Source organism: Chelon labrosus, assembly GCF_963514085.1.
Source record: "Chelon labrosus genome assembly, chromosome: 20".
Lineage (NCBI taxonomy): Eukaryota > Metazoa > Chordata > Actinopteri > Mugiliformes > Mugilidae > Chelon > Chelon labrosus.
This window is the reverse complement of record NC_140353.1, coordinates 13,633,785-13,647,156: the sequence shown is the minus strand read 5'-3', so window position 1 is coordinate 13,647,156 and position 13,372 is coordinate 13,633,785.

Genomic DNA, 13,372 nt, shown 5'->3' with positions numbered 1-13,372 from the left:
GTAGATGCAGGAGGCTAGCGGCTCAAGGCTACATTAGCTGCTAATAGGATAAAGCACACCTGAAGTCGTTGTTAGTCTGACAATGATACGCACTGATCAGCCATAACATAATGACTGACTGGTCATAATGACTGGTCATGTGAATGAAACTGATTATCTCATTTCACTTCACCCATCGCAGAAGAGCACCTAAGCTACAAACTTTTTGAAGTCTCCTGAGCGCCCTCAGCCCCTTTGTGTCTTCTGATTATCTCATTATCATGGCACCTGTCAGAGGGTGGGATATATTAGTGAAGTGAACATTTTTCCATCAAACTTAGAAGCAGCAAAAATGGACAAGTGGAAGGATCTGACCGACTTTGACAAGGGCTGCATTTTGATGGCTTGACGAGTGGGTCGGAGCATCTGCAAAACTACTTTTCTTGTTAGATGTTTCCAGTCTGCACTGGTCAGTACCTATCAAAAGTGGTCCAAGGAACAAAAAGTGGTTAATTGGTGACAGGGTCATGGGCAGCCAAGGCTCACATGAAGAGAGAAGGTTGGCCGGTGGGGTTCAATCCTGGCTGATAGAAAGGTTTCAGAACACACAATGGATCACAGATTGTTTTGTGTGGGGCTGCATAGTGACAGACAGTCAGGGTGCCCTCGCTGACCCCTGTACACTGTCGAAAGCTTCTACAATGGACACATGAAGATCAGAGCAAGACCATGGAGCGATGAAAGAAGATGTTCCATTGTTTTTTTGCATTATTTGAACTGTGTGCATGTGCGCCACTTATCTGGGGAACACGTGGCACCGGGATGCAAGGAACACCCCCTTGCCGTTGCCATGGGGGCGTGCTTGTTCTGCAACAATGTTCAGGTGGTGGTATGATCAAAGTAACAGCCACATAAATGCCAGGGCCCCGGTTTCCCAGGAGAACATTGCATTATAATGCGATAATGAGTGTTATTCACTTCATTGGTTGGTGGTTTTAATGTTGTGGCTGATCGGTGTATAAGTAAACTGATATGTTGGAGTAAATCAAATGTGGAAGTCTTTTACACTGGGAGCAGTCGGGTGTGGCAGGAATGGTAGAAGTGGAAGGTGGTCGGAGTGGAAGTAGTAGATTTTGCTATAGGTGTCCTCGCTATTGAATATTAAACAAATGTTCCTTCATCAAGGGTCAAGAGTCTTTGTTTATTGCACATGTGAACAATTTTTGAATAAAATAATCTGATTGGATCAATACACACAGTGCCTGATAAAACATTAAAGAAAAAAAAAAGGAATAATAAAAATATGTATACGCCTACAAAAATCTAGGAAGATACAGATAATCAATTGTCCACGCCTCCCTATTGCTCTTAGGATTCAGCTACGCTAGAGCCTGATCACTTTCGTTTGAAGACAAGCAAGTAAAGACAGGTTAAATGCAGTCATTATCTATATGATCCATAAAAACGCAGATATCCAAGGCTGATGTGCAAAACTTTGGTCAATATTGATGCTTATTCAAGGAGGCTGATGAGACCAGTTAATTAAGCCTTAATGGAGAAGGAAGAAAAAAGAAGGGGCAGGATGATAAGAGGAGGGAGGCTGAAAGGGGAGGTGGAGAGGAGGAAGAGCAGGAGGAGGAGGAGGGCAGCGAGGCATGGTGTCAGTAACATGGCCAGTAATCTTACAGCAGGAGGGGGAGAGGTTCCCAGCAGCACCGGTGGCATCCTGCTCCAGCGGCATACGCGGCACTAGAGGCAGAGCAGACAGGTTTGATGTTGGTAAATATTAGCTCTGCGCAGGACGTGGGTGTATTCTCTTTGACACTCTCATTGCATATTCAGAGACAGATGTTTCCGAGGACGAGGCGGAGGAGCAGGAGGGAGGGCGTCTGAATGAAAGGCCTGAGATGGCAGAGTTGCTCTCGGAGGAGCAAGTAATTGGCCCCTCGATGGTAGCGGCGACAGAGAGAGGCACTCTCACACACACACACACACACACACACACACACCCTGTTTCCTCGCTCGTCTCCTCTGCCTCTCTTCCCTGATCTGATAAAGGTAAACGTGTAGCAAATTTGTCATTTGATGAGGGAGGATTTCCACAAACAGAGCTGACATGATGAGCCTGTGATCTGCCTGTATGAGAGTCAGCAGGGGCCCAGGCAGGCAGAGATCTCAATCCTCCCTCTGCTCGCCCCCCCACACGCCCTCCCCTCCACTCGCTCTCTGCCTCTCTTTTCCTCGCATACTGTCACACACACACACACACACACACACACTTGGCTGTGTTCGCATGGAGCCTCAGTCTCAGTAATTGCTGCCTGCCATCCATATCTTTCCCCTTGTCTGTCTCGGAGTCCCTCGCTCTGCTGCTGTCTATCTCTCCTCCTCAGAGACATCCTCCTCTCCTTTTTCCTCGTTTCCTCTTTTCTCCATCAAATAAAGGGCCTGGCCCTCGCCTCAGCATCACACTCAATTTCTGACTCTTTCACTTATCTCCGGGCTCCACGCCTGCAGACTGCTCAATTATCCACACTCACCTAGCTCCTTCTCCTCCTCCTCCATGCAGAGAAATAAAGAGTCAAACATTTCCCTGTGCCGTATTGACAAGTTAAAGGGGTTAACGGTCAAGTGTTCAGTCGTCGACATGAGCTGAGCGATGAAGTTGCAACACATTCGTGTGATAACAGCCAAACTGGAATAATACAGGGGTTTGTGAATGGGTTTATTTTTGGAGGGGGACCAGTATCAGATGAGTTAAGTTAAACAAAGTTAAGTGGTGATTGCCCGTCCAAGCTCCTCCGTCAGAAACCGACCTCCATTACTGCAATCTCACTTTAGCAGCAACCCCTGCATAGAGATTATGAGCACACTCTTTCAAAGTGATCACAAGACTCTCCTCTGAGCATAAAAACACAGCTTCCCCATCCCACCACACCTAATTGCTCTGCACTTCTGCAATCCTCTTCCCGGACACACGCCCTAGATCCCTCTCTCTACTCCTTCTTTTCCTCGCCATCTGATCTGAGAAGGAGTCACTGGGTTTGAGCCTTTCCACTGAGGGGTAATGGTCCTGCCTCTGCCTAGTCCCATGACTCTAATCCTGGGACTCGGGACCCGAGCTACTGCTCTCCTCCATGCTGCCTGCTCAATGCCTCTCTGTGCTTCTGAAATGCCTCAACTGAGGTTAACCCTTTGGTACAACTTAAGAATGCATGAATTGTTTAGCACCAATAAAGCTGGCAGTGCTAAAGCAAAGTCTGTAGCAACTTAGTTAGTTCTATTTGTATTAATTAGGTTAGGTCTAGGTATATCCTCTTTCTTTTCTAGCGTTAGATGATAAGAGCAATGCCACTCTCATACCTGTACACAACTATGGAGCTAGATCAGCAGCTGGTGAGCTTAGCATGAAGCAAAATGAGCAGAAAGACCTGCATTTATGATTTTTGAAAGCAAATGGTATGACATTAAAAAAAACGTCTGGCATTACTGTCCAAGAAAAAATCATTTGCAGATTTGAATCATTGCCCAAGTCGTCTTTATTGTAACTGACCTATTACATATGACACGTACCAATCAGGTCATGTCAAAAACTGATTTACATAATTACAGATCACAAATTTGTGGGTATCTGTATAAATCTTTTATTTTTAGACCCTTGACTCAGGGAAAAAAAGGAAAGCATAACATATGAGAGATTCCTCTACCAGCGAGAAGAAAAGCAGGCACAATAACAGGAGCAAAAATACAGTAAGAGAAACTAAATTTTACAATTTTATGCAAATAAAGACCACACGAGCAATGTAGATCTTGGCCGGCGCCAGCTCTCCTTCACAATTTTATGCATTCTGTGTGTTTTTTTTTTTTTCCCCACAAGCGTTCTGATTATCTGAAGGGTTGTGTATCTTCCCCCATTAACTTATTTTTATGTCAGTGCTGGCGTGATCTCATCAGACTCTTTGCTACGCTGGAGTACAATGTTATCCTAGACGATCGTAATGATAGCCAAAACTACAGAAACAGGATCCAAGTTGTAATAAACTAGAATTATCCATTAATAGTCTAGCCAGGCCTGGAGCTCCGTCTTTCAACTATTTGCACTCTTATATACATTCTTCCTGTTTATGAAGGAACTGCACCCTGAACATATATATATATATATATTTTTTTTTTTTTTTTTAAACTGTGCAGCCTGGGAGAGGTCTTCTGTGGGGGGAGATGGTAGAGGAGAGGAGAGCTGAACTTTGTTAATGGAGTGTTTCTCCGTGCAAGTCACTCAGCTTTGAAAGCCAAGCCCCCCGGGTGAGGACTCTGAAGCGCAGGAATCAGACATGCACAATCAGTTCCACTCCTTAAATCTCCTTCAGAATCATATCTATTTGAGCAGCCTTTCCTTAATTTATTTCTCTATCAGTTAGTGGGTTGTGATCTGGCGAAGCGCTTCGGGAATAGGAGGCAACGCTGAATGGTGAAATGGAGAAGGTTCCTCTCTTTCTCTCTTTCTGTTTTCTGCTCCCTCGCTGATTTCCACACACACTCGTACTCCCTATCTCTCCCCCCTGTGCCCTCGCCATCCATTTAGGCAGCGCCTCTGACTAATTTGCCCATCACGCTTGCTGTCTGGTCCTTTACGGTTGAAGATGTTTTGACGTGTCTCTCTCGGCTCGCTCTCTCCACTGGCACTGTCTCCACTATGATTAAGAATATTCTGATAATAAGCAAATGCCAAGAGTCACCGAACGGCTGAGGAATCTGGAGTGCCACAGCGTGAGAGAGTGCGTTCCTCTGCATCAGTGAGAAAAATGTTTTGGAGTGAGCGGTGCATGCACAGCGTTTCCACTCAAAGGAAATGTAATCCAAAGTGCAGAAAGAGAGGGGCTTCTTGAGGGCAGACTCTTTATGCTGAACATGAAAGAGGTGCATAATCTCAAAATGTTCATTTATACCTCAGATTTAACATTTGTCATTTAAGTGACTCATATCTCTTAATCTTTGGCATTTTTTAATGGGGGTTCATGAGCACCTGTGTGTGGCTGTGGGAGCATGCCCGCACCCACGTGGCTTTCCTGCAGGACCTGAGTCAACACCTCCTGCCATCCAGAGACTCACTCCGGAGGTCGCACTGTTTGACGCTTCCCACAATCCCCTCAGAAAAAAAGGGCGTGTCACTGACAGGAAGAATGTGCCAGGCCACCGAGGCAGGCCCCCCCTCATCGCCTTCAACTACCCCCCAATCCCCAAACCTCCATCCACTGGACTCACCAAGTGATTAGTTGGGGATTAAAATATTTGCTGGGCAAATATCTGCCTTGGCTGTCTGACCCAACATCATAGTTCAAAGACACGGGCTTAACCAACTTTTCTCTTTACTTGACAAATAATCAAGACATCCCTGAACCACACCCAGGACATGAATCATTTATAGCTCGGTAATAAAAAACACCAGGGTTTTCATTTCATTGTAAGACTTATTTTAGCTGATGGCGTGTTGAGGGGGTCACGTGCTCCATTGAAAGTGAGGTAATTACTAGAGAGGTCTAAAGAACATAAAACGTGTGCACTGTGGATTACTATGAAAAAACTGGCTGCTGGAAAACAAAAACTTTGTGCAGTGGTGGAAGGAAGGATTTAGATTCATTATTTGAAAGGTAATACTCAACTAAAAGTAGAGTTAAAGTTTTTGCATGGAGGTGTTACCCATACAAAAGTATTATCGACAGAAATACACACACACACACACACACACACACACTTATATATTATACTGTAGGATTCTTATTACTCGTGCATTAATGTGTGTCTGTTCAAAACTAACCTAAAGCTGCTCCAGCTGATCAGTAGAAAAAGCATGAAATGGAAATATGAAAGTAAAGAACAAGTACCTATAAACTGTACATTATATCCAGAGATTATGTTTATATTTAAATTCCACCACTGACTTTGTGACATGTACACTGATCAGGCACAACATTATGACCACCTGCCATATTGTGCAGGTCTCCCTTGAGCCTCCAAAACAGTTGTGACTCATCAGAGAATGGACATGGGCCTTCTGAGGGTGTCCTGTGGTGTCTGGCAGTGGAATGTTGTTAGTGGGGGTCCTTTGTGGATCAGGCTTGTTCCAGTACATCCAACAGATACTTGATCAGTTTGGGATCTAGTGAATTTGGAGGCCAGGTCAACACCTTGTGCTGTTCTTCATGTATTTTTGAGTTGTTCCTAAACTGTTTTTGTGTGTGTGCCTGTGTCAGGCTGCATCCTGCTGGGGATGGCTGCTGCCATCAAGGAGTGTCATTGCTATGGGGTGGGGGTGCCTGGTCTGGTCATGGTGGGTGGTACGTGTCTAAGTAACATCCACATAAATGCCAGGTCCAAAAGTTTCCCAGCAGAACATTGAATTGTCACAAGATGGTCAATAACTTCCCCTGTCGGTGGTTTTAATGTTGTGGCTGATCAGTGTGTATGAGTAAAGGATATATTTGTGCTCATTGATTGTCCAAAGAATTTTTTTATACCGCAACTGACTTCTTTTTGAACTTCCTTTTCTACTTCTTGAAGAAAATCAGTAGCAGCGGTTGTGGGGGCTCTCACAGCCAAATACAAAACAAGGTTTTAAAAAATTCATTTAAATGAACTATGTGAATAAAATGTGGTAACTATTATAGCAACACCATCTAGTCACGTAGCCATCATCTGATTTCTACTAGAAGTTGCTAGAGTTTATCTGACCTCTTAACATGCATGTGACTGACTGATCTAGTGGGAGGAGAACCGGAGTCAATTATTCACCTGATTGATTGTTGCATTGCTGATTGACTGGGATCCTTGGCTGAGCACGAAGTAGAGACGGAGCTCCCTCTGAAGGCGCTGAACTATGACTGGGCTGTATCTCAGAGCAAGAACAGGAAACAGCCAAACAGAAGCTAATACAACCTTAAGTCATGGTAGGCAAGTTGTAGTAGAGTGAACGCTACATAAGGAACCGTCGTATCTAAGTGAACGATTCATTTCATCAGTAATTGTCACTGAAGATAATTCTCTTAGACCTTAGCTGTATGTTTGGATTTATTGTCAATCTGCACAAACACTCAGGGACCAATCAGATATCTTCCTTGTACCGTACATGTGTGCTTTTAACAGCAGTTCATTTTCCACATAAAGTGTTGAAGGCAGGGGAGACGGGGTGAGGTTGCCAAGTACATTATTACCCCTCAGGGCCAAACAACACGCACCCCTGAGGACTTACATCACTCAGCAAATTAAGAGCGGACTCTGTGGCTAGAGCCGTCTACCTCAGCAGCCTCCACCACCCCGCCGAACAATACAACCTGCACTACCACCGCAGAGCATTCATCTCAGCTCTATGCCCGGTCTTGTTATTCCTTTATTATGAGTCCCGGCCACTGACTCAGGGGGCTAATATTGTTTTGCTTCCGACGGTCATTTGGCACTGAGTGTTCTTAATTTCTTGCGCCCCCACTTCTCCATCCTTACCTTTTCTTTGTGTCTCGTAAGGGTGGGGGCAGACGAGGCATGTCGGCAAAATGCAAAGGTTTAATTACTTTCTGTTGAATTAATTAAGGAGGAAAAACTTGTTCTTGGGGAACAAAAGTGAGGCTGGCTGGAGGCAGTGGCCGGGAATGGGTGTGGGGCACAGGGAAAGCGTCATTGTAGCCTGGCAGCCTCAGAGGATTTAATTTAGAGTAGGTCTCCTGGAGGGCCCATCTACTGGAGTCCTGGGCTCCAAATCGACCACTTGAAGGCTCTTATTGGTACCGAGCTTACAGCTATCCATCACTGTCACGCCACCCTCTGAAAAACCTGGGCGCACCGTGGAGAAAGGGCATCAACACTTTTGGGTTTGGGAATCCAGAAGTCACTGTCTGCAGGTCTGGTGCCTTAAACTATCGCCCCGCACATTTAGACAGTCTGGTGTGAGCTTGTGAAAATAGACCTTTATTTAAACGGCAACAGTCTGTTTTGTGATGTTTCTTTGCTACTCCTTAGAAAGAAGGGAACCTTGATACGTATGCTACAGTTCATTTCACAGAACACTGGTACTATGTAGAACTTAGATATTAGGACATGGAAAGCTTCTATGGTTTTTGGATTTTCTATGAGTTGGATTTGATTTTCGTCATCTGCCAAAAGATTCACACAAATGTTCATAACATTCAATAATCAACGATCTTTGGAACCCTTATGTCCAAATGCTTAATTCTGTCAAATTATGTCTTAAGCTCAACAATGACGTCGCTGGACTTATGATGGATTGTGCTGTATTTAAAATTAGCAGTCGTTTTCTGACACTGCGGATGGATACCGATTTATCTGAAATACAATGATGCATTGAAATCTTTGCTAACTTACAAATTCAGAAAATGAAAATTCATGGGACAACAGAGCCCCCCAAGGATAAGCACCCATCTACAGTTTGTTTTTCCAGAACATTTTAATCAAATTCAGTAAGATTTAAGGATTTCTACTCAAATGTATAAACTGGTTGTGTGTGGTTGTTTCTAAATGAAGGAAAAGCAGCTGCAGAACACGACTCAGAGCAGACAAGAGGTAATGTCCAGCTGAAACATTACACATTTTTACTGATGGCATTTCTGATTTGTGTTTAAACACACTGGATGAGCAGTATTACTTACTGTCCTTGTTTTCCATTTATTTTTGTTTCTACTTTAATGAGAATTGGAAGTTTCTGTGTAATTTCCAACAAACTAATCCATTCTTGTGCTGCCTTAAAGGGGAACTACTGTTTTTTTTACAACCTGGACCTTATTTCTAGCATAAAATACGGTCGTTTACTCACTGAAATAACTTTTGTGTCATTTGCACTCGTTTAGGAAATAATTAGATCGACGTATATCCATGTAGCGGGAGTGACGGGGCACCGAGACGCAGCCTCTAAGTAACGCATTATCTGCCGCGAAACTTGTTCATTTCGCCAATTTTTTGTTATCGTACGCTAGTACTATTCCCCGTTGAGTCCGGAGTTACTTGTTATCATCATCCGGGGTCTGTAGATTGACCTACAGACCCCGGATGATGTCTTCTGACCTGGACGATGTCATCTCTGAGTGCCGCGCGCACCCGCGACGGTCGGCTTGTTTACCTGTAATTTGCTACTGCTATTTTTTTGCAACATGGCTGAATATTTTTCCGATTCTGAGGCTGTGGACGAGTCATACGGGGAATAGCACTAGCGTATCATAACAACGAGTTTCGAGGCAGATAATGCGTAATTTAGAGGCTGCGTCTCGGTGTCCTGTCACTCCTGCTATATGGATATACGTTGATCTACTTATTTCCTAAACGAGTGCAAATGACACAAAAGTTATTTCGGTGAGTAAACGACCGTATTTTATGCTAGAAATAAGGTCCAGGTTGTAAAAAAACAGTAGTTCTCCTTTAAAATGGTTTGGATTCACTAATAAACTAGTTCACTAGTAAACTCCATATTAGGGGTAAGTAGTGGTTGAAGAAGCAGATTTCTGACTCTTTGTGTGCAGATGGATGGGTTAAATGCGAGGACACATTTCCACACAGGCCCCCTCCTGTGATATTCATAACCTCATAAGTCATGTTCACGATTTTCCGTGCTCGTGAGTTCCATTTGTAAACGGCAATCTTCATCTTTAACTCAGATCTTTTTAGACATCCTTCAGCCAAATAATTGCTATCTTGGGATCTAATCTGCTTTTGCATAGTTTGGGGCCTTTCCAAATCTTTTTCTCTCTTTTATCTGGATATGTTGGCATGCACGCACCAAATGTGTCTCTGCATCCCAATTTCATTTAGGAGTCGCCTATATCCACATTTCTGTTTTTCCGTCCTGTCCCTATTTTGAACTCTTATCTGCCTATCACTGTACAATATACACATTCAATGAAGATGTGACCAGAGAAGATACTTAGGTTGGCATGCAACAAAAACTACACAATGTGTTGCAGCGTTTTTATTTTTTGTGTTTTTGTGCTAGTGGCAAACGGGGAGGGGTCGGCTGTTTGAATACCACATCCAGAGTGTGCGTGACAGAAATATCACCAAATTAGATGTCTCTAATCCCTCGGGAATATGAATTAGCCTGGAATGAATCAGCCCGCAAATGAGTAGGTGTTTTGAGGAAAGAGAGGCACTGATATAACATGCTGAAGCCAGTAAACAACAATCCACAATAAAATAAAAATACAAAGAGGAAAGCGAGTGAGGCTGCCAGAGGAAGATGCCAGTGAGATCTGAGACACTACATTCAGTATCACAAACAATGAAATACTGCTATTGTCAGCTGAGGAATTATTTTTTTTGTCTCGTGCTTCTTACCTTTTGGCTTAATGTGTACAAAATCTTAGGGGAATGTGGCACACTGCTCAGTTTCTTGGTGATGGTTGTGCTTTTGTTTGATTTGTCAGTAAATCTAACGTATGAAGTGCTAATGCCAAGACGAGATTTATAGACAGACTGAAAAGTACATTTTGTCCTTGTGGGACGAAGCAGCCCTGTGCTACTTCGATGCTGAGAGGGAGAAATTATTTTTTTTTGGATGTGGGTTAAATGGAACCGGTAGATATGTTCTTGTCGTCACTGCCAGTGATTCCGTGATCAAAGCCGCTACTTCTGCAGCCTTTGGGTTTCTCAGTGTGTGTGTGAGCTGAAGAGCTGGTGCTGAACTAATGCCTACCATTGCCGGGGTGAAGAGTTTCTCCTACCGGGTGGCCGTGCAGCCTCTTAGCTCTGTGTCTCTCCAGGAGTCTGCCCACCCACACTATGGAGGTGTTCAAATCTCCACTGGGACAAATCTGCATCTCTCTGGCCCATGGCTGGCTCTCACCCTCCTCTCTCCTCATGTTTCCCTCTCCCTCACAACCTCATAAACACATACGAAGATCCACTCCTCCTTTGGATAGCCAGCAAGTGTCAGAGATGGCAGCCAGGCCTGCACTTGAACCTTTTGAAGAAGAAGACATAAATACCTCTTTCTTCTTCACTAAAAGGTACCACTCATTCTCAGACACATCAAGGGTCCTTGCTGAAACACAGCAGAACTCCACTGTCAAGGTTCTGCAGCCACGCTAATGAATTCCCAATTAAAAAGGTGTAGCTTAGCCTGCAATCTAAAAGTTTGCACTTTTTCAGAGACACCATCTTCCCCCTTAATCACACCATCAAGTTGTAAGATCAATACAGCTTAGCAGCTAAGCTCTGTTTTAGTTTAGAGGGGAAAATTTAGGCAGTGTACTCTGTAAATGTTCTTACCGGCACATGTGAATTTCTTTGCACTCAAATTAAGCAGGATTAAGAAGTGTGGGTAGGGGAACAAAGAGGGACAGAGACAGACAGAGGGGGAGCACCGGCTTCTTCAGGCTGCAGCTCATGTGACAATAGCCGAGCGTGGTCAGCCAGACGATCGGTCCACCAGTGGGCACAGGCGCCACCTCACTATAATACCAAAGAGAAAGAGAAAGAGAGAGAGGGGTGACAAACTAAAGTAAAAAGAAAATCAAAAAAAAAGCAAACATAAGGAGTTCAACTAAGGTTTGGGCCAACCATGAGCTATCAGAAGAGTATACACACTTTTTTATTCAACCTGTGATCACAAACATAGCAGCTAACTTCTTCCTTTGAGGTGGTACTGCTTCGTTTTCTTTGTCCTGACCAATTCTTTTCAGATGACATGGAGCCTTTGGTGGCAGGTAGCAGTGGCCAGTAGGGTATTCACACAGTCCTCATTTCCTAAGTTGGGAAGCTGTCCAGCTTTGGTGTATTCAAGTGATTCAACGGCATGGACGCTACAAACTATGTGTGTTGTATTTTTTTATTTTTTTTTGCTCCAAGCATTTAAGCAACGCGTTTGATAGCTTTTTTTCCCACAAATGTGCGTGACAACAAAGAACAAAGATCACAAATCAGGGTGACCAAAGTTCTGTATTTGCTCAAAAGCACTGTGTTGGGAGCTGGTGAATGCAACACACACAGGTGTTCCTATTTAAACCCCAACTCCCAACCAGTCCTTTAGAACTGAAGAAGCTACTTGGATGAGTTATGAAACATCTTCAAGAAACCAGTCAAGGCCAGCTAGACAGTCAAACAAGTCTAGCTGGCCTTGTTTCAGTTTGTTTTTTGGATATATTATGACCTGGATGACCGAGAACCTTCACAGACACTTGACATGCAACATTCACCTAGTATGAGTTAGGGTTGCTTACTTGTGGCTCCCTCAAGTCCCTTCTGGGACACTTTAATGCTATTAAAGAGATACAAACAGAACAGAGATGTTGTCAATGAGGACTGTTCAGCACATTTATGCAACCATATTGAGGAACATACAATACATCTCCACAGGAATCTCATAGGAATATTACAATAATTGTTTACTATCTTTAGAATTTGGTGCTAAGCAAATGCTTTATATAATAGTCAGCAGTGTTCAGTGTGACTAAAGAGGGATAGCGTTGCCTGACTCCTATAGTAGGTGTGCTTTCCAGATGATAAAGTACAGAATGATTTAAAGAACAATGGTCAGTTGTGCCACAACCAAGTTTAAACTCTTTATCAGAGCTTTGTTGTTTCCTTGCTTCTCCCTCGTTTTTTTCACACACACATACATCCCTTACTCGTGGTGACCAAGAGCAAATAAAAGCAGGCAGAGCCGGAGAATGGACGTGGCCGCGGCCATAGTGTGAGGAGGGGAGGAGGCCCCAGTGTGCTGAAATAGCTTAGACTCCAAAAGAAATGAGATCCAGGCACTTATTTGTCAGGGTGTCTGCCTGCTCTTTCCCCGTCTCTGCACTGTGTGAATATGCATGAGGATTTGAGAGGTATAAATAGCGGAGGTGTCCATATTGCCACTGCGTTTTCCATCAGCACAGAGAAAGGCTTTAATGGGCTTATTATGAACCGCATTACATCACCAACGGCCAATTACAAATTCTTTAAGGGAAAAGGAAAGGGAGAAGTTACTCTCAGGCAAAAGTTTATGCAGCTGACAGGTCACATGGCCCCCTGTTTTGGTTTACATGAAGTCTTATAGGTACCAAGTAATATCTGTAATGTTTATGTGTTATTTACAGTTATATAAAGAGAAAAGGAACATTTTCTGTGCTACCTTCATCATAACAAATTTTTGGGGGCTGGTCCATATTAATTGGTGACAAGCATCACCAATGAAACAGTCATGACTGATTCCCAACAGAGAGGTTATAATGAAAGACCCTCCCTGTATGAAGTACAGCTACTATAAGATCCTGTGGTCATACGATACGATACGATACGATACGGTACGATACGATGAACATGTGTAACTGCCACCATAGTAATGTATAAAATAAATACCAGTCAGATAAATAATAATATCACACAATATTATATTGTATACTTCATATACTGT